This window comes from Protopterus annectens, chromosome 8.part0, assembly GCF_019279795.1.
Source record: "Protopterus annectens isolate FY-2018-M chromosome 8.part0, PAN1.0, whole genome shotgun sequence".
Lineage (NCBI taxonomy): Eukaryota > Metazoa > Chordata > Ceratodontiformes > Protopteridae > Protopterus > Protopterus annectens.
In genome coordinates, this window is record NC_056741.1 from 476,746,602 (window position 1) to 476,768,899 (window position 22,298).

Consider the following 22,298-nt stretch of genomic DNA (forward strand, 5'->3'; position numbering starts at 1 on the left):
GGAGTTTATACTGGGTGATAACTGTCTCAGACTGTAATTTAGTAGCCAACCGTCCTTCACTTGTAAAGTTGTACATTATTACCATCCAGCTTTATGTCTTTCAGACTTAAACCTGTTTCTCCACCTGTGGGATCTAATATTCAGTGCACTCAGCTATAGGATCTAATAGTCAGTGCACTCAGCATACGTTCTTTCTTAGCAGCATACAGATGTAGAAATGCTGGAAATAGACAGGGCACTCAGATTATTATTTTACTTATAAAAGTACAAATCGTCAACTGTCTGTAGATATGCTCACTGATAGGCAAGTATGTTTGGAAATATCATGCAAACTTAAATTAAAATCCTGCATTTTATATTTGTAATTTACCGTACTTTGTATATATTTAATTTTTAATGCATTGTATGTTATTAGAATTTTCCTTCTTGGGCAACCTTTGAAAATCAGCATTGTTCAGGTGGACATTCACAGACATCAAAATAAATATATAAAATAAATAAATAGATATATACTTCTTTCCTATCTTAGAGAAAAACAAAACATTTATTTGTCATGTTATGCAACCACAATATCGATTCTACAATTACATTTACATAGTTTACTTGTATTTGGGGACAGCCAATATGCAGGGAGGAAGCTGTTTTGCTTTGTCTTCATGAAGCCTTTTCTATTGTTGCTGGTTAAGACAGGTTGTGTTATAGATGTGCTGGCTATGACCTTGAATGCAACAACTAGGTAGGGTGTGTGATAAGCCTGCCAACAGGCTTCATTCAGGTTTCAGAAAGGAGTGACTGAAAAAAAAGCGAGAAGATAAAACATTCATCAAAAGCACTGAAAACATTTTCTGCAGTAAAAGTCACCATTTAGAATGGGACCAATGCATTATCAGTATATGATAGGTCAGGAATTATAGCATTTTGCATTTTATGGAAGTAAGAGGACACCCCTTTTCCTAAATCCAGACTTGAGTTTTGGAAGTTTTGAAAATCTGGAAGTCATCCATTGAGACAGACCTTCTGTAACATCTGCCTGCAGATTCCTTATCCACTATCAGTTGTTTAGTTTTATGGTTATTCAGCACTTGAAATTATTTGATGTAGTGGATAAAGTCTGCTTCTCCAATGGTGATGGTGATGTAGATATCACAATTAGTAGTCACTAAGATTGTATGCAAGTGATGTGCAGAGATCTTAGATTGATACCCAGTGGCATCTTTTTGGGATTTGTACTGCTATATGCATTTATTGATGCATTTGCTTTAGGCTGCATTTTTGGATACTGTGAACTTCAACATTCTGGATGCCTAAGATTTATGATGAGTCAACTGCAGGTGTTCACATGCTAGTAGATTGCAACATACCTGCTTGAACTCTCAATGTCCTGCACTCCAGTTTCTGCATAGCCCTTCCCACCCCCAGCCCTATAAAACTATACAACCCTACCAGAACCCAAATTCTAACCCTAAAGCTCACACCTCATTCCCAGCCTAACTCTTTGCTCCCTTACCCTAAACTTCCACTCTCCATCCCTAAGCCTAAATTCACACATCATATGCTCAGAATTAGTCCAAAATGATACAAAAATCACTGAACCCACAGACATTGCCAACATACTGGCAGACAGGTTCAGTGCAAACTTCACCCCCCTCTCCCCCCCCCAAAGGAGAGATAACTATCCCAGCGGAGTGTAGCCTCCCAGACATCTCAAATGCGCAGGTGAAAGCTGCTCTCTCTAAAGCTAAAAACACAGCATCAATGGGACCGGAAGGTGTCCCCGGCTGTGTGCTACACGAGCTAAATGAGGAATTAAACCCGCACATAAGGCAGCTGTTTAATCTCAGCCTTACCACAGGATACATGCCCAAGGAGTGGCGTACGGCAACTGTGGTCCCACTCCACAAAGGCGGTGCCTCTACAGACCCTGGTAATTACCCCATAAGCTTAACAAGTCTAGTCTGCAAAGCTATGGAGAGGATCATAATGGAGCTCATAAACAAAGATATAGGGGACTTGCAGACATTGGACCCGACCCAGTTTGGCTTTGTCAAGGGCAGATCATGCCTTTTGAACTTGGTCGACTTCTTCGAAACAGTCACCAAGGCCATTGATGAGGGAAAGGCAGTCCATACAGCCTACCTTGACCTTGCAAAGGCTTTCGACACAATACCCCACTCGGGTATTGTAGAAAAACTTACCAGCTTAAATGTAAACCCATATGTCACAAGATGGGTTGCAAACTGGCTTAAGGACAGAACCCACAGGGTTAGAGTTGCTGGCGCTATGTCAGACTCCAAGCTGGTCACAAGTGGTGTCCCACAGGGCTTGGTCCTTGGCCCCCTATTGTTCGGCATCTACTTCTCAGAAGTACAGGCCAACATGGGAGGACTTTGGCTGACAAAGTTTGCAGACGACTGCAAACTGGGCGCCATAGTGGAAAGTGCATCGGACACGGATATCCTTCAGAAGGGACTCACGGAAACAGAGAGCCATGGCCTGAAGTTAAACGCCAAAAAATGTATAGTCATACCCTTCGGGAAAAACAAGGTAACCCCAAGCTACCATATAGGCGGCAATCCACTAAGCACAGAAGAGGTTATCAGGGACCTGGGGACCCAGGTTGACAGTGGCCTTTCTTTTGACACTTACGTTGCTAAAGTGGTTAGAAAGACCTTCTACATTGCCCACTTGATCATGAAGGGATTCACATCCAGATCTAGTGAGGTCATTGTTCCCCTGTACTCTTCACTTATCAGACCAATGATCGAGTACAATGCCCTATTCGGGATGTATCTCACCCGACATCTGCAGCAATTGGAGAGACCCCAAAAGTTCCTCACCAAAAGGATAAAGGGACTCCAAAATCTGTCATATGCTGCCAGATTGAAGAAACTCCAGCTCTATTCAGTCGCATACCGTCTGCTCAGAGGTGACATGTGCCTGACATACAAGGCCATGTCCAACACGGAATTAATGGACATGCTCCACCTCAAAAAATCCAAATCCACCAAAACCACTAGAGCAAGCGACTTAAACCTTAGCACGGATATAAATAGGACGTGCTGGAGGGATAGATTTATCACTCAGAGACTCCCTATGCTGTGGAATGAAATCCCAGACCATGTGAGGCAGAGCACCTCGCTGGCTCTGTTCAAGAGAAATCTTGACCTGTGGATGGGAGATCGTAGGTTTACCCCGGGAATCATCTCTGTGTCACTGCTGGACAGAGGCACAACAAACTAATGGGCACAGTATTTTTTCATATAAGGGGTGGCGTAAGCCACAAAACTTTGGGCTAGGCTTATAAATGCCTTAGGGCAGATAGCCTAGTATAAACCTATGAACCTATGAACTCCCTAAACCTAAAGCTCTACCCACTCAAACTTAAATTCCCTGATTGCTCCTTAACTTTAAAAGTATCCGCCTGCTCCCTAAAACTTTCTTCCTGTTCCCTAAGCCGAAAATCCACCTCCTGCTTCCTCCCCATGCCTGCTTGCCTGAATTTATATTCAAGTTTGTGTGTGAACAGTAGCCCACATAAGCTACAAGGTGCGTGAGGCCCTGACTTTGAGACAGTGTTTTTTGAGTGCCTGGGACTTGAGTACTTGTAGTGAACCCAATTATGACATCCTCTAGCTGGTGACATAATCCACTGATGTTGTAGCAAGAGTGGAAATTTACTGCTGAGATTAATATTTGACTAATTCCCACTAACCCCCCTGTTATGATTACATTACTAGCAACATTCTTTACACTCCATTACATTGTTATTGAAAAGATTTTTTCTCTACTGAATTTTAGACACATTTATTGCACACCTTGCAATGCAGCACATCTAGAAATACAAATGAAGCCTGTTAGAGCAGAAAATAATTCCCTCTGCTTTACTTTTCATATATAGGGTTTTAGCCAGGATTTAGTAAACGCCTTATTTCTCATGCCCAAACATAACACTAGGATTCTGTGACTGCTTGTGATCACTATGTGTAGCAGAGATTGTTATACTAGAGTCATGGTATTAAAAGACTGCCCTTTTCTAATTTTCAGTTCACAAATATGTATATTAATAAATGACATCTTAATAAAACAGAAATCCCTTAACTTGTTCTTGTATCCCCCTGTAAAGAAAACTAGTCAAAACTTCAAGTGAAGGAATCGGTTACTGAGCAGTTGGGCCTAATCTGCAATCTTCCCCAATAAACACATGGGCTGAAATTTCTAAATTGTACTGCATAAAGAGTTAAAGACCACAGCTCTAGCATATTTCATAAACTGCTGCATATTCCTGAGTTTCAGTACGCTCTCTGAATTTGTTTTCCAGACCCATGCATTTCTGTGAGCTAATCACTTGATATCACAGGAAGACTTTGAGCTGAGGTACAGGTTACTTATATAAATAAAAGTGGATTGCCCTTGTTATTTATTGTCTAATTGCCATTCACCATTCTGGAATTTAGGTGTGGAAAGTGGGTAAAGAAAACAGAGGGTGTATATGCTGTTTGCAGTAACAAGTTCTGAAATTTTAAGCTGCAGAAAATGGCCACCTAGAAGTAATATTCAAAGTGGAATCTAGTTCTAACCGCACCCTGAGAATGTAGCATTTAGTGCTATGTAATTTCTGTTCAACAATGAAAGGAACTGGGTAATTATGAATAAAATATAAACATGCACATTGGTTTAGCATACAGACCATTTCAAATATTCTGAGTGCTGCAGATTTGGAACAGTGATAGGCAAAGAAAAAAAAATGCTAACATTTCATGTTTATTTTCTATTTATGTACATTTAAAATTCTGGTAAGTATTTAGCAGAAATGGCTTCTTTAAGAAGTATTCATTTGAACACACACTAATGAAAACATTTTCAGAAATGCTGAATACTATTTCAGAAGCTGACATCTTATGTTTGCCTTTTTGTTAAGTAAATAGTAGGTCTGCGGCCAAGGCCCACTGAATCTGATTATTTGAACTTGTAAGTTATATACTCACTGATTGATGAAATGAAAAGGAACAAGTGGAACAAACTTGATATAAATTTGTCATTATATGGTATAAAAAATGTACTTAGCTACAAAGGGGGCTTTCAGCTCAGAGTAAGTTTAACTGGCCAATCACAGTTCAAAACTTGATGGCTACAGAGTTTAAGCAGTTTGCAACACAGTTTAAGCTATTCATTCTCAGTAACCTTCAGTGCTCCAACTCTTGATCCAGAAAAGGATTGAGGCCCTGCATCTTAGCATTGCACTCCGAGTTCTCTGACATTCCAACAAAACTGTAGTCACTATATTCCCAGAAAACACACTGTAACACTTACTGTAATTACCATGTGCAACTACAGTAAATAGCTTAAACTGTCCCACCAGATTCAGTGTTCTGCATACCAGTGCCTTATCTGACCATATACCAAGCTGTTTTGTTTACTGTGCCACCCTCCCCCATGTACGATCACAACATCAGGTTGCTAGAGTTAGCAGCACACTGAGAAGTCAGATCTGTGCTAAGCCACCTTATGGCTTACTTGCGATACTTAACCATTCTGTTAATTCACAAAAGCTGTATTTACAGTCCTTTTACTGAATCCCAGAATTAGGTTTTGTAGTGACTAGGCACCTGAGTACAAGTTAGTGGTGAGCTGCTTGTCGGAGTCTGTGAATCTCAGGAAATGAGAATATTACCCATATGATTATTAATGTCTCAATTTGTCAAATGTTACCAGTATTAACTACCTATAGCAGTTATATTTCCCACATAGATTTCACAGATATTCCAAGGTCACTAAGTCTAATGATCATTCACACCTTGCTAGTACCCCCTTTGTGCTACACCTCCTTCTTCCATGAGGGTCATTCCAGTCAATCCTGGAGTAAATTTGTGGCTACCCATTCAGAACTCTAGGCTATGTTTAAAGAAATACTGATTTGCTCTAATTAAAGTGCAGGGGAAACTTATTCCAGGAGTTTTGAAGAGTCTAGGTTATAAACGTATCCTTCCACCATGTCCAAATTTATTGAACAGTAGTTACCCAAACTACCCAGAATAATGGAGTTTTTGCTAATAAGGAGATCATTCACAACTTATGTGCTCATCAGAGGACAGAAAGGTGTTCTATAATAAGTTATTAGTGTATATTTAGTGATCTGAATTTCAAGTAGCATGCAACTGGTTGAAAATTAAGCCTATTTGAAGTGATCTAAAGTGTAATGAGTTCGGTTTGTAGGCATCTAAGGTTCAGCATGGAGGTAATATGTTCCTTGACAAATATGGTGACTCCACTGTAGTTGCTACTGAGTCTGGAGGCATGAAACGAGCAATGCCCTGATATAGAAGGAGTGCTATATTCACAGTTAAATCATACCTCAGTAACTGTGTAGACATGGAAGTTTAATAAATGCAGGACAGCCTCAAGATCAAGAAATGTATTGTTTAATCTTCTGTAATTGAAGATTTTCCAATTTCTGGGCTTGATATGTTAGTTGTGTTGTAATGTCCATCAACCGGACTCTGCCTAAAAAAAAAAAAAAAAAAAAAAAGTAGACACAGCACTATGACTCCTAATAGCAGTCCTCTTAGTTTTATTATAAATGGTATAAATACATGGAAGCAGTATACAATACATGTTAAAGTATGCTGGAGTACAATGTGGTGACCTGGGTATAAATCATATCATTTCTCTCTTGCATGTTAAGTGACATTGGAAATTGCACATGTTTTGCTCTGTTTACAACACTTGAAAATAGTGTTCATAAGCTGCCCTCTTTATCTTTACAGTCATTTATTTATCCATTTATTTGCATTTGTTAATCAGAATGGTTTGACCAGGCAAAGCCAATTTTGAGAGGAGATCTGGGGACAAGATATCCAGAAAAATAAGGAGAATGACGCATTGCGCTAAATACATGTCTTAAAACACACGCGCACGCGCGCGCACACACACACACACACACACACACACACACACACACACACACACACACACACAGAGTCCTTATAGAAAACAGGAAGATTATAGGCCAGACATAATCACATTATTATAAAGAACAGCAATAACTCTGAAATAGATTAAACCCTGTTTTATTTTCTTATATATTTTTAATTGTATATTTGATTCCATGCAGAGTGGGGAGTAGTTAGAGGTAATATGGAAACATGAGATGATTAAGACAATGCAAGTGATAATAGATGGAGAAACAAGACTACGTGAAAGACCTTATATCTAGGCCTGGATGGTTTTATGCTCTTTATATGTATGTAAAGTGAGAAAGTGAAGGTGAGATATTTAAGGTAGCATGAAAGGAGGAAGCAGTAGACATCCTTAATAATAAATATAGTAAACTATCAGACAGGAAGAAGAAAGGGTAGGGTGTTAACACAGGAATTTACTTTCAGAAGTTAAAGGAAGAGGGTTACTGATAAAGGTGGTATAGGAGAGTTAGAATGAGGAAATGAGGGCTCAAGCACTGTTTAAATGAGGGGGCATTTGTAAGTTGAGAGCATTGATTTCAAAGTAGGAGGGGTATAAAAGATGCATATTATAAATTACAGGGCTAGATTTGACCATCATGACCTTCTGTATAGAATACATTCTGAAACCTTGATTTCAGTGGAAATACCGTACCAGAGATTGGCCAATGTCATCATATATTATGAGTCACTGGGGTGGGTTTCAGATGTAAAGGCTTTAATTATTTGCTGGGAATCAGATCATATTATCTACACAGATATATAACATTGCAACAGTGATTGTAAGTGTAAATGTCTGTTTGGTGAGTGTAAGATCTAATGGACAAGTTTTCATTAGTTAGTGGCAATGTAGTGAACTAAACTGGACAACTGGGTATTATTAGTGGCTGTGCAGTGGTGAGTTCTGTTTTGAATGTTAGCAAAAACTGTTGTATTTTTATTATTAGCAGGTAAGATAAAGCTGCTGTAATACAAGAGTGGTCTTTTATATAAGCTTTGACCTTATATTACACACTTAACTTTTGGCTTTTTAAATTGTGCCAGCAAACAAATTCACCTTCAGATCTTCATCTGTGTAGACCCAGAGAAACATATGCTACCCAACACTTCAGTTTTGGCAGCAGAGAATGAGGGTATACATAGGCTGCTAATTTGAGTAGGATTACTACAGAAGATATGGATTTTATTTGAGAGGTATTCAATAAAATACCTAAATCTGATAGCCAGAACTGGAGCTCAGTGAAAGTGTCCTGAAGGTGGCAGGTGATGTCTTTTACAGTGCTTACCGAATAAAGGAGGGCTGAAATGACAGCACATTGTTTGAAGAGTGCTACGTAAGAGTATGGCTGCATATTATAAAAAATATATTGAAGAAATTGGGACTCTAGTATGGATCCCTGAGGATCGCAGGTATTATGAACTGACTATGAAGAACAATCATTCCAACGTGCGGACTGTATAATTCAGAAAGATATATTTCAAAGCCAATTTACTGTGTTAGCGTCACTAAAACTGGTGGTTCAGAAATCAGGATGGGTATGAGAATCTGATAAGTGCTTTGTAAAGATCTAAGAACAAGTTCTAACTAGCTTGCCTTCATGGACGTTGTCGCAGATGTGCACTGCAAGTGTTTTGAAAGCAGCTTTTATGACATCTACTAACTGGAAGCCATGTTATATGGGGAAGGAAGAACTAAAAAATTCTAGAGGATCCATAAACTGCATATGGATTCGGTGCTGAAAGATTTTTGAGAGAGGTGAAAATATTGTTATGGGGTGAAGGCTGAAAATTTCTATATAGGTTCTTGTCTTTTTAATTTCTCCAATACTTTTGGGTTTCTAATATCATGACAGGAATGGACCCCATTCCTAAGTTAAAGTATCATTAAAGTTCATGAAATTAGTATTGTTTCAATCTTTGACGTTTGCCAAAAGTGCTCTTCACAGCAGCTGCAGTATGCCCAGAAATGACTCCTGCTGTAATTCATACAGAGTGACACGTATCTGTAGCATATTTAAATAACACTGCAAATTCTTTTTTATGAGATCCATTGCTCCTACTACTATTGGAACTCTCTGGGCATTCTTCTTCCACATTGCCCTCATTTCTGCCTGCAAGTCCTGGTACTTTATGACTTTGTGTCTCTCTGTAATCTCTGAGTGTAGCAATTTCAGTTATTAACTTTTTGTCTTCTTTTCCTGAACTACTATATCTGGTTTTCTCACATCTATTTTTTTGAACTGTTGGTAATGGGATATTCCATGTGATATAAACCTTATCATTTTCTATAATGCTTTGTAGCTCAAGTTTCTCAGCTACTTCAATATTATACTATTTCCACACTCCCCAAAGCAACAGTCTTGCCACAGTATTATGCCTTTCAGCATACAGGCCTTCAACCATTAGTGTATTACACCCAGCAACAAGATGTGTGATTGTTTCCAATTCTGTTTTATAAAACCTGCATTTGTCAGCTTCTCTGACATGTTCAATGAACTTTCTAAACCATTGTGTACATAGTCCACTATCTTTGGCCGCCAATTTTAATCTTTCGTCTTTTGGTTTAAATTCACCTCTCCTTAACCATTCCTTCCTTAAATCCTAATCGACATGAGGTTGTTCCAGGAGATTTTTGTACTTGCAGCTATGTTTATGCATTTTCTACATTTCTTGCCTTTTCAGCTGATCCTTCACCTTTTATTCTTTCTTTTTTTTTTTTTTGGCATATTCAGTTGCTGCCTGATTTTTACCTACTTCTGGTTTGATTTCCATCCCCGCTTGACACTGATATGCTTTTGCTAAACTAAGCAGGAAAGTCATCTTAGACTTGTTCTCCTCGCGTTTTAAAGCTTTCTCTATATTTGGATCTTGTGAGGTCAGCATATATGTATACAGCCCTATGACTGTAGATCCATACATGTAATCAATTTCAAGGAGGCCCGAACCTACTTCAAAACGGGGAATATCTTGGTATACAGTGATTTTTATAAATCAGTTGATAAGCATGAAACATTTTTCTTGTTTTCCTGTCCAAATGGCCAAATACCTTTTGGGGCCAGTCAGTCACCCCAAAACTGTAAATTAGAACAGGAAGAGCAAATTGATTTATAGCTTGGACTTTGTTCCTAGATGTCAGAGCTGTTTTCAGTATTAATTTTAGTCTTTCAAAATATTCCTTACTATGTTTTATACACATTTTTTCATATTTTATCATTGATCCTACATCAATTCCCAAATATTTATACACTCCCTCTTGCTCAAGCTCTTTTATATCATATTTCTGTCCAAGACTGGTATTGGTACTGTAGCTTTCCTGCCTTAAAAAGTTGTGTTTGCACATTTATAAAGACCAAATGACATTCTTATATCATCTGAGAAAGTTTTGACCACTAGCAGTTGTGCTTTCAGTTCCTCATCTGATGAACTATACAGTTTAAATCATCCATGAAAAGAAGATGAAAAGTCTTACACTTTGTTGTTTTCTGGGATCCTACTGTAGCTCTGACCTAATCTATTAAGTAGAAAGCTTAATAGGTTAAGGGCAAGACAAAAGAGCTTGGGATAATAATTTGTCCTTTATCATGGCTTAACTGGAAAGTGGTTTGCCACTGTTTCATGAGCACTGTAATGTAATCAATCAGTTTAGGGTGTATCTTACACATTTGTAAGCACTCTTTTATCTACGAATGTGGGATGTTGTCAAATGAGTTTTTGTAATCTATCCATGCCATACTTAGATTATTCCCTTTCTTTACAAATTCTCCATTATGCTTTATTTAACAACAAGTGATACTTTGTTCAATATGACTTTTTTATTACCTTTTTGATGCCCTTACATTCACCACTGCAGTATTCCTTACTAATGGGATTCCCTGCCATGAAGCCCTCCGTCTGGCCAGTTTACAAAAGATTTCCATTGCTTTAAGGTACACAGAACGTCACCTGCTTACTCCTTGCTTAAGGTAGGGCATAAAGGTGACGTTCAGGCATACCATCCTCAGAACTTTTCTGCCACCAGTCTGAATGCTGTTTTAACTGCCAGTCTCTTGCATACATCCGTTTTTCTGTTTGTTGGCTTTTCTGTGTTTGCTCCTGTTGCTGGAGCCCTCACAGTGGCAGATAAGTACCCATTTGGGTTTTTGGTTACTTTTTCTGTTTTGTATAGTACTGTTTGGAATTAATGTCATCCAGGAAGGGTAAATGCCACTGTGGGAGACTGATTCCTCATAAAGACCATCAAGATAAGTGTCTTTTTTGCCTTGGTGCTGCTCATGACCATATGTCTTGTTTAATTTGTCAGGCATTTGTCCCCAAAACTCTTCATAGTAGGCTTTCTTCCCTTTCCTTGTACTTTGAGAACCAGCAACTTAAGCTTCTTGCTGCAGGTACTATGGATGGAACTTCTTGCCCCAATGGTCAGCCATCTGGGAAGAAGAAGGTGCATAAGGTAAGGCCAGAATCTTCCACTGTCCAGCCTCTGCCGGGTGTTTCTCCTGAGGTTATTATGCAACCGGAGGCTCACCCGGTTGTTTTATCAGATTCTTCTACCACATCTGGGTTGGAGGCCTGTGAGGATTTGGCAGGCAGTATGTCCAATGAGGCATTGCAGTCATCCATTTTGGGTGTTCAGAGGGAACCACAGTTGGCTGTTTCCAAGGGGTCTAATGGAGTTCTGCAGTTTCTCTTTCGGGAAGAGGGTCCTACTGCAGTTGGGGAATGCCGTCCTGAGTCTGAACCTTCTCAGGTTTCCAGAAACAGAAAACTAACCATGTTTCTTCTGCTCCTAGGCATCCACAAAGTGAGTGGCAGGCCTTTACTCAGGGGTTATTTAATGCTATACTGTCATTGTGGCCTCCTCAAGGGGTTTCAGTTCTTGCTCCTACTTGGTCCTCCTCTTCCCCTAAAAGTCCCAGAGACTTCCACTCTTCTGAGGTGGATTCTGATGATAACTCCCTTGCTTATTCTGCCCAGATTCCTTCTCCTTTAGACTACAGGTATGAGGAGGAGGATTGTCATACTCTTGATAATCCCTCTGAGGAAATTTCCTTTGGGGCTACGATCTCTAGAATGATGGACCTTTTTAAGTGGGATTGTGCCCAGGTTTCAGATATCCATAAGAGATACTACGAGTTACTACAAATGGAATCTTCTAAACCTGCTGTCATTCCTTCTGTCTTGCCTACTTTATTGGATATTTTTTCCACTGCTTCTAAAGTGCTGGATTCTTTGCCCCCTGCTCCCAGGAAATCTGATAGGTTTTACAGGGTACCTGAGAATTGTTCCTTTTTGTTTAAATGTCCTGCTGTTGACCATCTGTGGTGTCTGTAGCTTCTGATAAACCATCTCAATTGCTTCCTTCGTCCAAGTTACTGCCTTCTGACAGGGACAGTAGGACCATGGATAGGCTGGGTAAGAAGGTTTATACTTCCTCTACCCTGGCTTTTAGGGCTATTAATTATCAGACCCATATTTCTAGGTATGTCTTGGCTCTTCTTTCTCAGGCCTGTCAGGTTCTTTCTGATCTTCCGGACTCAGAGGGTAAATCTTCAGCTCTTTCCTTGCTTAGGTCTTCCTCTCAGGTTGTTCGTCATTCTATCAAGTGTAGTTATGATGCTGCAAGTGCCTCTTCCAGGGCTGCTGCCTCTGGCTTGGTTCTGAGGAGATATTCCTGGCTTCAGCTTCAACCTTTGCCTGATGATATTAAGGATAAGTTGCTGGATGCTCCTCTGGATAATACTCTTTTGTTTGGGGAAGTGGCTGCTGGTTTATTTAAGTCTCTTCAGGACAAGGGGAAGGCTTTACAGGAGCTTAAGCATGTCTTTGTTTCTCTTGTGCCTAAGTTTCAATGTAACTACCCTTCTAAGCTGGCTTTTGTTCATAGGCAGTCTCCCCCTCCTTCTAAAGGTAAAAAGTGTGGTAAATGGACACCTCCTGCTAAAGCCACTCAGACTACTGGGATTCTTAAGCCTTCCTTTCCTGACAAACCAGGTGCTGTCTGACGATCCCCCCATTCCCAGCCACATTCCTCTGTAACTTTGCCTTTCTCTTTCTCTTCCTGTTTCTTTCCAGATCACCCAGGATTCTTGGGTTTTGTCAATAATACATCAAGGGTACTTCATGGTCTGGATTTACCATCCTCCTTTTATGGGCATTCCTCAGCCTCCTCGGGAACAGCTTCCTTTTTTCCCAGAAGTTCTTCGAGACCTCTTGTTTCAGGGTACTATTCAAGAAGTGCCTGTGTCCCAAAGGGGGAAAGGGTTTTATTACAGAATGTTTCTAGTGCCCTGAAAAGAAGGTACTTGGAGGCCTATTCTAGACCTCTCCCATCTGAACACCTTTCTGAAGCTGCCTTCCTTTCAGATGTTGTCCCTTAAGTCCCTTTTCCTCTCTTGCTCCCTCAGGCCTTTCTGGTGTCTTTGGATCTCAAGGATGCTTATCTCCATATTCCGATCCATCCTCTTTTCAGGAGATCTTTGCATTTCTCTGTTGCTTCCTGGCATTTTCAGTTGTGTGCTTTGCCCTTTGGCCTTTCTACTGCCCAAAGGGTATTCACCAAATGCCTTGTTCCTGTGATTGCCTTTTTTAGGCTTCAAGGGATCTAAATTTTTTCTTACCTGGACAGCCTGCTGCTTCAAGCATCTTCTCCAGAGGTCCTTTTGTAAAATCTTCATTTTACCATTTCTCTTCTTCAGAGCCTGGGGTTCACAATAAACTTCAACAAGTCTTCCCTGTCTCCTTCTCAGGATCATGTCTTTCTGGGTTGCATGCTTCAAACGGTGCCCATGCTGGCATCCCCGCCTCCTCCAAAGGCACTAACTCTCATGTCTTACTTTCAAACCCTTCTTCCCCTGCCCTCCATTTCAGCCAGAGAGTTTCTGAGGGCTCTGGGATTCATGGCTTCCACCATTCCAATGCTTCTTCTGGCCAGGATCTACATGAGGAAGTTCCAGTGGTTTCTGAAGTTGGTGTGGCTTCAGCATGCGCATCCTCTAGACTTTCCTGTTCCTCTTATCCCATGTCTCAAGGTCGAACTTCTGTGGTGGATTCAGCAGTTGTCTCTGAATCCAGGGCTCCCATTTCAGCCTCCATTTCCCACTCAGGCTCTGTTCACAGATGCTTCAGATGTGGGATGGGGCCCAACGTTTGTCTCCCTGAAAGCTCAGGGAGTCTGGTCTCCTTGTCAGTAGAAGGAGCACATCAACATCAAAGAGATGAGGGCTCTTATGCTGGCTCTTCAGGCCTTTCATCCTCTCTTCTCTGCAGGGCCTCTCAAGGTATTCACGGACAATACCACAGTCATGTAGTATATTAACAAACAGGGGGGTATGAGATCCTACCGTCTTTGCTGGCTGGCACTTCTGGTATGGGATCTGGCTATCCAGTATCATGTGACTCTTCAGGCAGTTTACATTCCTTCAGATCGGAATGCTGTGGCAGACAATCTGGGCAGGTCTGTCACTCAGTCCCATGAATGGATGCTTCACAGGGATGTGCTTCTGGACATTGTTCACCAGTGGTGTATTCCTCAAGTAGATCTCTTTGCCTCCCCTTTGAACAAACAACTTCCTCTGTTTTGTGCCAGAGTCCCAGGTCCTCTGGTCTGGAAGGTGGACACACTCTCATTTTCCTGGAAGAGGATGTTTCTTTATGCATTCCCTCCCCTTCCTCTCGTTCTGAGAGTCCTGTTCAAGATTCATCAGGATGCTCCCAAAATCTTGTTGGTGACTCCCTTTTGGCTGCGACAGCACTGGTTTCCTCTACTTTTGCATCTCACCAGGGGCAATTATCCCAAGTTACCTCACAGGGTGGATCTCCTCACACAAGACAAGGGGTCTCTCATCCATCCCCACCTGTCGGATCCTGGGCTGTTCTGATACTGCTCACTGCTTTTATCATATCTATCTTTCTGGGTATTTTTGATGATCTGTTCCCTCTTATGTACTCTTCTAACATTGGCACTTCTTATCTTAATTGATTTATAGTTTTCTCTAGTAGGTACTTCCATGATGGCATTTGATTTCTCCCCTTCCTTTCCCTTACTCTCCTGTGTTTTTGTGTTACGACTATATCTGCTATTAATTTAGTTGCACATTAATATATCCCATTTACTTCTGTTATATCGCATACATTTCTATGAGCAGTCTTGATTACTATATTTATTTATCAAACTTCTAACATTTTGGGTCTTACTCACTTTCTTTAGACTGCTTCTTTCACTGATCTTAATATATCTATTCATCTCTATTAAATCAAACAATTCTTTCTTCAGATGATTTTCTTCTAAACTAAGGGCACATTCTTTGTTCTCTCTTTCCTGCGGACAAGTTCCAAGCAATACTCCTGTTCCACATTCTGTTCAGTTTCATCCTGTATCATCCGTTGCTCTTTCATATGGAAACTCACGAGCCTATCACTCCACAACATTGACTGCGTCAGAGTTGCCACAGTTTCCTGTTCCTTCTCTTGCTGTGAAACTCCATCTCCAACTGATCTTTTGCACTGGTTTCCTACTGAAGGCTCCAACGTATCTTTATATGGCAACTGATCAGATGCTTCTTGCTTCACTGGTTTTCACTTCACAAGTAATCAATAACTTCAGTTTCTATTTCTTTAACTTCTGCATTACTAGCCCTCTTTTCTACTTCCCCTCCCTTCATTTTCTTATTTTTTTGTATTGTAAAATTTTCCATATCTGGATGCCTTTGCCTGTATTTCTTGTCAAATATCTTTGGTGCTGCTTTTTTTGTATTGATTAGTTTTGCTTTCTCCTTTGCATAAGTATTACATCATATTAAAACTCCTTTTCTTTCCCATGTCCATATTTCTTCTTCAGATGTCTCCTGATCCTCCTGTTTCTCCTTATTTTGGGCACTCATTGTTCCATCATGCTGTGGTATAACTTGTGTTAGACTACACTAAATCCTTCACTTCACGGGTATTCCATAATTTCAACTTCTATTTTTTAACTTCTACTTTAATAATCTTCTGTTCTATGTTCTCCCATTGTGATCTTATTTTTGTATTGTGAAATTTTCCATATGTGGATGCCTTTGCTTGTATTTCTCTTCAAATATCTTTGGAGCTGCTTTTTTGTATTAATTAATTTGGCTTTCTCCTTTGCATAAATATTGCACCACATCAGATTTTTCTTTCTTTCTCATGTTCATATTTCTTTTTTATACCTTTCAAAAATATATAGATTTTGTTCTTTATATTTTCACACTTTCTCTGTTTGTTCTTTTTTCAAATGACCCAAGGTTTCTTGGTTTATATAATTTCTTTCATAAATCTGTTGTATTAATAAGCACAAAGTTACATTTTTAGCTTTGGACAGTTTTTCTTGTACAAATATTTTTCTTTCCTCTAATTTGTCTCTTAATCTTTTTGTTTGTCTTCTGTCTGGCAATTCTAAGCTTCTTGCATAACAGTAATAGTACATATTTTTTTTTGTATTCTCAGTAGTCTACTCTATCATCTTTATGGTTCCTTTTTGGCCAGTCAGGTCCTCCATTTATGCATTGGGATGACAATGAAGGCTTTCCAAAGTTTCTCTATATATGATTTAGATAAGATGTGGCTCATTAGTATGGAGACTGGATAAAAAACTGCTTTTGCAAAGAATCCAAGATAATTTGCTGTAGAAATTATCACTTTCAGAGGATGTAAGCTTAAGTTAAGATTATTGTTTTCTAACTAGTGCATTGGAAACTGGAGAAAGGTAGAAGCTGGTAATACCAAAATAGATGAGAGGGCATGTCATTAGGAAAAGAATGGGGTCAGTGACACTTAAAGTAGATACATTTGTTAGCAATACATAGAGATTATAAATCAGAGAACAAGGTAGTGTTTTATTCTAGTTATAGGGCAATTGAGTACATGTTACCAAAAAGTTTTTTCCCATTGCACCTATTTAGGTGATCAAGGAAGATTTTACTTTATTGTTGGTATAGGTATGTGATGGTTGGCACAGATTTGGTTTGAATCTCATCATTGTCAACCATATATGTTGGGAGTGGTGCCATCACTGCTACCAAATATGAAGAAAAGATCCTATCTGCTACCAGAGAGATAGTCCCACAGACAACACCACTGGTACTCAATAAGGTAAAATAAAAGAAAGAAATTGCATACAAGTCTAACTCAGTATTCAGTTCACTCAATAATTAATTCACAACATCATTTCCAATGAGGGGTGGCAGAATTCTTCAATTTCCCACAGCTTCCTTCCTGATAAGGTAGTACTGCTACTTGCCTGGAAGACCAGGTACCGCCAGTTACCTTCTGTTCTTGATCAACCAAATATGATATTATATACCTTAACATTCCACCAGTGGTATGCCCAAATGGTCTAGCTATGCAGAGATGGGAGCCACAGATTGTTAACCACTAGTAAATAATAGCCCTCCTCTCAAGTAATAAATAGCAGTGATACATACATAAGGAAAGGACTAGCCAACAGACTTAAAAGTGAATGAATGAACTTTACTTAAAAAATAAGGCGGTATAGATAGAGGTTAATATGCAGTAGAATAAAAAATATCTAGTGAGCATCAAAATAACAGCTAGTTCTTTGAGAGTATGAGCAGACGTATATAAACTACAGCTACTCAATGTCTTAGCTGTCTCTTAATAAAGAGCACTGGACCTAGACACCCCAAGGTAAAAATATATTTCTAAATGTACAAACAGATCTTTCACAGATGTGTCATTTATCAGGGATTTATCAAGCTGCTGTCTTTGTTTTAACTTGTTTAAGTCTTAGGGGGTCTCATGCAATTTAGAAAGAAATAGTTAAATACTTAATTACATTGACAAGACTGAGGGAGCTAAGAGGAGACCAGCTATATATTTTGAAGAATGTCAATAAACCTGAAAGGCAAAAAGCCCAAGGGTGTAGTGTATAGATGAAGTGATGCTTTACAATTTTTTGTGTGGGACCAAAAATCAAAGGTAAAAAGGTAAGCTAGTTATCTGTCAAAGTGTGTAATATAATGCAATATCCATTTATGAGTGTTTCGGGCTAAAATCTAGTTGTGTATGCTGTTTCTGCCAGTAACTTTAGAAGACCTAGAATAATTTATTACGGGCTATTCAGGCAAATTAACTTTTTTAGGGGTTGGATGAAGGAGTCTTTAGTGCTGCACCAATGAAAACTGAGGTCATAACAGGTTGACTTCACCTGCACGTTTAGGGTATCAGAATAAATGTTGATGATGGTCAGTATGCAAACGTTTTAAATCGTTTGATTTTAACTGTAACTAATATGCCATCTGAGTCCAATGTTTCTGGGAGTTTGGTGATATTACTGATAGGAGTATTGCTATCAGAATAGTTTAAAAAACTACTAATGGGGTTTATGATTAGGGTGGATGCACTCATAGTGAAGGAGCCATTTGTGGAAAGGGTTAGTAGGGTATAATTTCATTTATTAATGATTCATTGAGATTTATTTTTATTTGATTTAGCATAGAGGTGAAGGGTTGTGTTCCCATCAGTTCATCAAATGTCCATTTGGTCGATAAGTGCAAGGGGCGGTGCTTAATATTGAAGTAACGGATAGCAGAATGCTCAAAATGTAAAGGGAATGTTTAATCGAGAAATGTGTGTGGGGCTGGAGGGGGTGAGAGTATTTGTGAGTGTGTCACATTGCATGAAAGATGTGGAAAGGGTGATTGATAAATGGATATGCAGAGTAGTAGAATGTAAGATGGTAGATGAGAAGTTTGGATTCAGATCAGGGTGCAGCACAACTGACCTGATGTTTGCAGTGAGACAGATAGTTGAGAAGTAGCTAGAGATGAGGAAAGAGTCCAAATGGACATTTCTAGACTTGGAGACGGCATGTGACAAGGTCCCAAGAAAGTTGATTTGGGCAATACTTTAGTGGTTTGAAGTGCCAGAACCATTGGTAGAATTAGTGCAGGCTGCATACAAGGACCCAGTGACTCAAGTACAAACAGTGTTTGGTCTCATAGAGGGGTTCCCTGTGGGAGTGGCTATGCACCAGAGTTCAACTCTGGGCCTACTGCTGTTCATACTGGTGATGGACTACATTAGCAAAGAGGTTGGAGGGGACAGATCAACAAAGTTTCTGTATGCAGATGATGTGGCATTACAGGCACATTCTGAGCAAGAACTTCAGCAAAGGATAGGGGAATGGTATGCAAAACTAAAGGCACATGGGATGAAAGTAAGCACAGATAAAACAGTGATAATGGCAGCAAATTGGGGAATTTAGAAGAAGCTTAGAATTGAGATAGAAAGGAAGACAGTGGAACAGGTTAATATCTTCAAGTATCTGGGAGGGGTGGTTGAGGAGATGGGAAGTCTGAATGAAGAAGTCAATGCTAGAATGAGAGGGGCTGCAGCCAACTGGTATAGAATCTCAGGTGTAGTCTATGACAGAAGAATACCAAAGATGCTGAAAAGTAAGGTGTACAAGACAGTGGTGCGACCAGTACTACTGTATGGAACAGAAACCTGGGCAATAAAGGCAGAGCATATGAGGAAGCTGGAGATGATAGAAATGAAGTGCCTGAGAAGGGTGGTAGGATGTACACTGTGGGACAGATGAAGAAATGAGGACATAAGAGCAGAAGCCAAAGTAGCTTCAATTGCAGAAAAGAGAACTGATTATGGTGGTTCAGGCACATGTGCAGAAAAGTAGAAGACAATTTAGTAAAGAAGATTTGGGACACACAGGAAAAGGTAAGAGGAAACAAGGATGTCCTGCAAAATGGTGGATGGATCGTGTGAGAGAAGATCTGTGACAGTCAGGCGTGAGTGTCAAATAAGGCAGGAGTGTGGCATTGAATTGAGAGAGATGGTGACAGTTAACATGATACCCCGACTCCAAGTAGAAAATGGGAAAAAGGGGACGGATGATGATGATGATGATACTGTAAAATTGAAAACATGCGAGTGCAGCTTTATACTCAATTATGTTGCATTTTAGAATGCTAATATGTGGACGAAGTATCAAATTTTAGGAAAAGCATGTAGCACTTAATATGTTGTATTTATTTTGACTTGATATAGGGAGGCATAGTACTTTTCTACAGTTCTACGTTTAGACATAAAGAAACTGCTTGTAAACAACAGGTTAAAACTAAGTAAAACAACAAAAGAACTATGCAGTAGCATAACAAAGGTTTAACATTCAGACTGGTATAATGATAACACAATGATTGCCAGGTTCAACGTTTGTGCAAAACTATTTAACACATTTAAGCAAACTGGAAACTATATTTTCAATTTGTTATTATAATGCTCCATATATTCAGTTCAGAACTCAAGGAAGGCATTTGACTTACCCCAGAAAAAAAAAAAAACAAAAAAAAAAACAATGCCTTAAATTAAAGTCATTATGTATTATTATTAAAATATGTATTCTGCATATTCTGGATGAAATGTATATGTCTGGCGATATTTCAGTGTGGGAAACACAATGTTCCGTGCTATAGCCAAAGTTCACCAGTCCAATAAGAAAAGACAAAATGCAGAAAAAAGACTGGCAAAACACCGCTACGTAAAATAACACAGTTTTAATAAAAATAAATCCACAAGTGTAAGCGCTTTCGGGTTCAGCAACCCTTCATCAGACAATTTAAAACACTCCAGTACTTTCTTTTTAAAAACCATTACAGCCAATAAAAACTCAATAAAAAACCCGCCTTTTTTGTAAAGCAGGCTTTAAAGGTATATTCTCATTTAAACCCGGGAACCTATGTGAAGTAAGTGTAACAATCCATTTGGATTCTAAGGTCTCTGTAAGTAAATTAATATCACCTCCTCTCACACCCAACCTTGCATTGGTAATGGCCTTAAACAAAAAAGTGTGTGTGGGACATTTCTCCACATGCCTATACAATGCATTTTGCTCTACCTTATTTCTAATGCAAGACAAATGCTGTAGTATTCTAACCTTCAGCATTTTAGTTGTCATGCCTACATAGTAGGCTGGGCATTGCTCACATACAGCTAAGTAGACAACATGCGTAGTCCTACAAGTAGCCCTGGCTTGAAAATAGTATGTACGTCCAGTGGATGGATGCACAAAGCTGGGATCCTTGTGTATACTCTTACAAGCCTTGCAGAAACCACATGGTATGGTTCCTGCTTTGGTTATAAGAGGTTTGCATCCTTGTGTAACCCTCTCTCTGCAAAGCAAGTCTTTCAGATTGGTGTTCCGTCTATACCCAAAGAAAGGGGTTGGTCCAACCAAATTGGTCAACTTCACATCACTCCTTAAGATGTTCCAATTATTGCTAATAATCGCTTGGATATCTGTGATATTGCTACTATAGGTGAAATACATTCTTAACTTATTAGTTCTAGAACGCACACCCAAGGGAGACCCTTGTTCCTTATCTTGTCTCAACCATGGTTTGAACCTATGAGCTCTACCCAGCATACTATGATGAATCTTGGTCTTCACCATGTGATCATCATAACCCCTACTAACAAAATTGTTTTCTAGATTTACCACTTCTGTAAAGAATTGTTCATCATCTAAACATAATCTGGATGTCCTACACAGTTGGCCCTGTACTATGTTGGAAAACATGGGTGGATGCATGCTGTCAAATGACAGCATGTGATTAGTCCAACATTCTTTTCTGTAAAGACTAGAAGAAAAACCTTTCTGGTCATATCTAACCCTGGTGTCTAAAAAATCTATCTGTTCTGCAGAATATGTCAAGGTGAACCTGAAAAATGAAGTGGTGGAGTGTAAATAATCAAGAAAATCATGTAGCAAACCTACACTACCCTGCCAAAACATAAAAACATCATCCATGAAACGTGCGTAGGCTCCTATATGCTTGGCCCAAACATCGTTGTTAAAAATAAATTCACATTCCCAGTGGTATAGGACCAAATTAGCATAGCTATTGGCACAGGGGGTTCCCATAGCCACCCCCTGTGCCTGCCTATAAGCCTGTTGTCCACCAATAAAAACATTATTTTCCAATACCAAGGAAAGGAGGGTACAGATCAAAATGGTCCTATGATGATCCTCACCCATATTCAGTAGAACCTGTTCAACTGCCTTAATTCCATAGGAATTACCTATCACCGTGAACAGACTCTGTACATCCATGGTGACCATTACAGTGTTAACTTGTACTCCCTTCAACTCAAAAGCCCTAACCATTTGTAGAAAACTTTTTGTATCCTTCAGAATGCTATGGATTCTGTCAACATATGGTCTTAAGGTATACTCCAACCATATAGAAATGTTCTCAGTGACCCACCCCCACATTCTGTTCAGTTTCATCCTGTATCATCCGTTGCTCTTTCATATGGAAACTCACAAGCCTATCACTCCACAACATTGACTGT

The 22,298-nt window shown here is 39.5% G+C and overlaps 1 long non-coding RNA gene across 1 annotated transcript in view; it reads right to left on the reverse strand.

Annotated features, from left to right (window-relative positions):
- Nucleotides 1-556: 556 nt before the first annotated feature.
- Nucleotides 557-22,298, reverse strand: part of LOC122808890 — a 365,680-nt gene continuing 343,938 nt past the window's right edge. The window contains exon 3 of the long non-coding RNA XR_006365839.1: nt 557-792. This is a non-coding gene — a long non-coding RNA (uncharacterized LOC122808890). The remainder of the gene's footprint in view (nt 793-22,298) is intronic.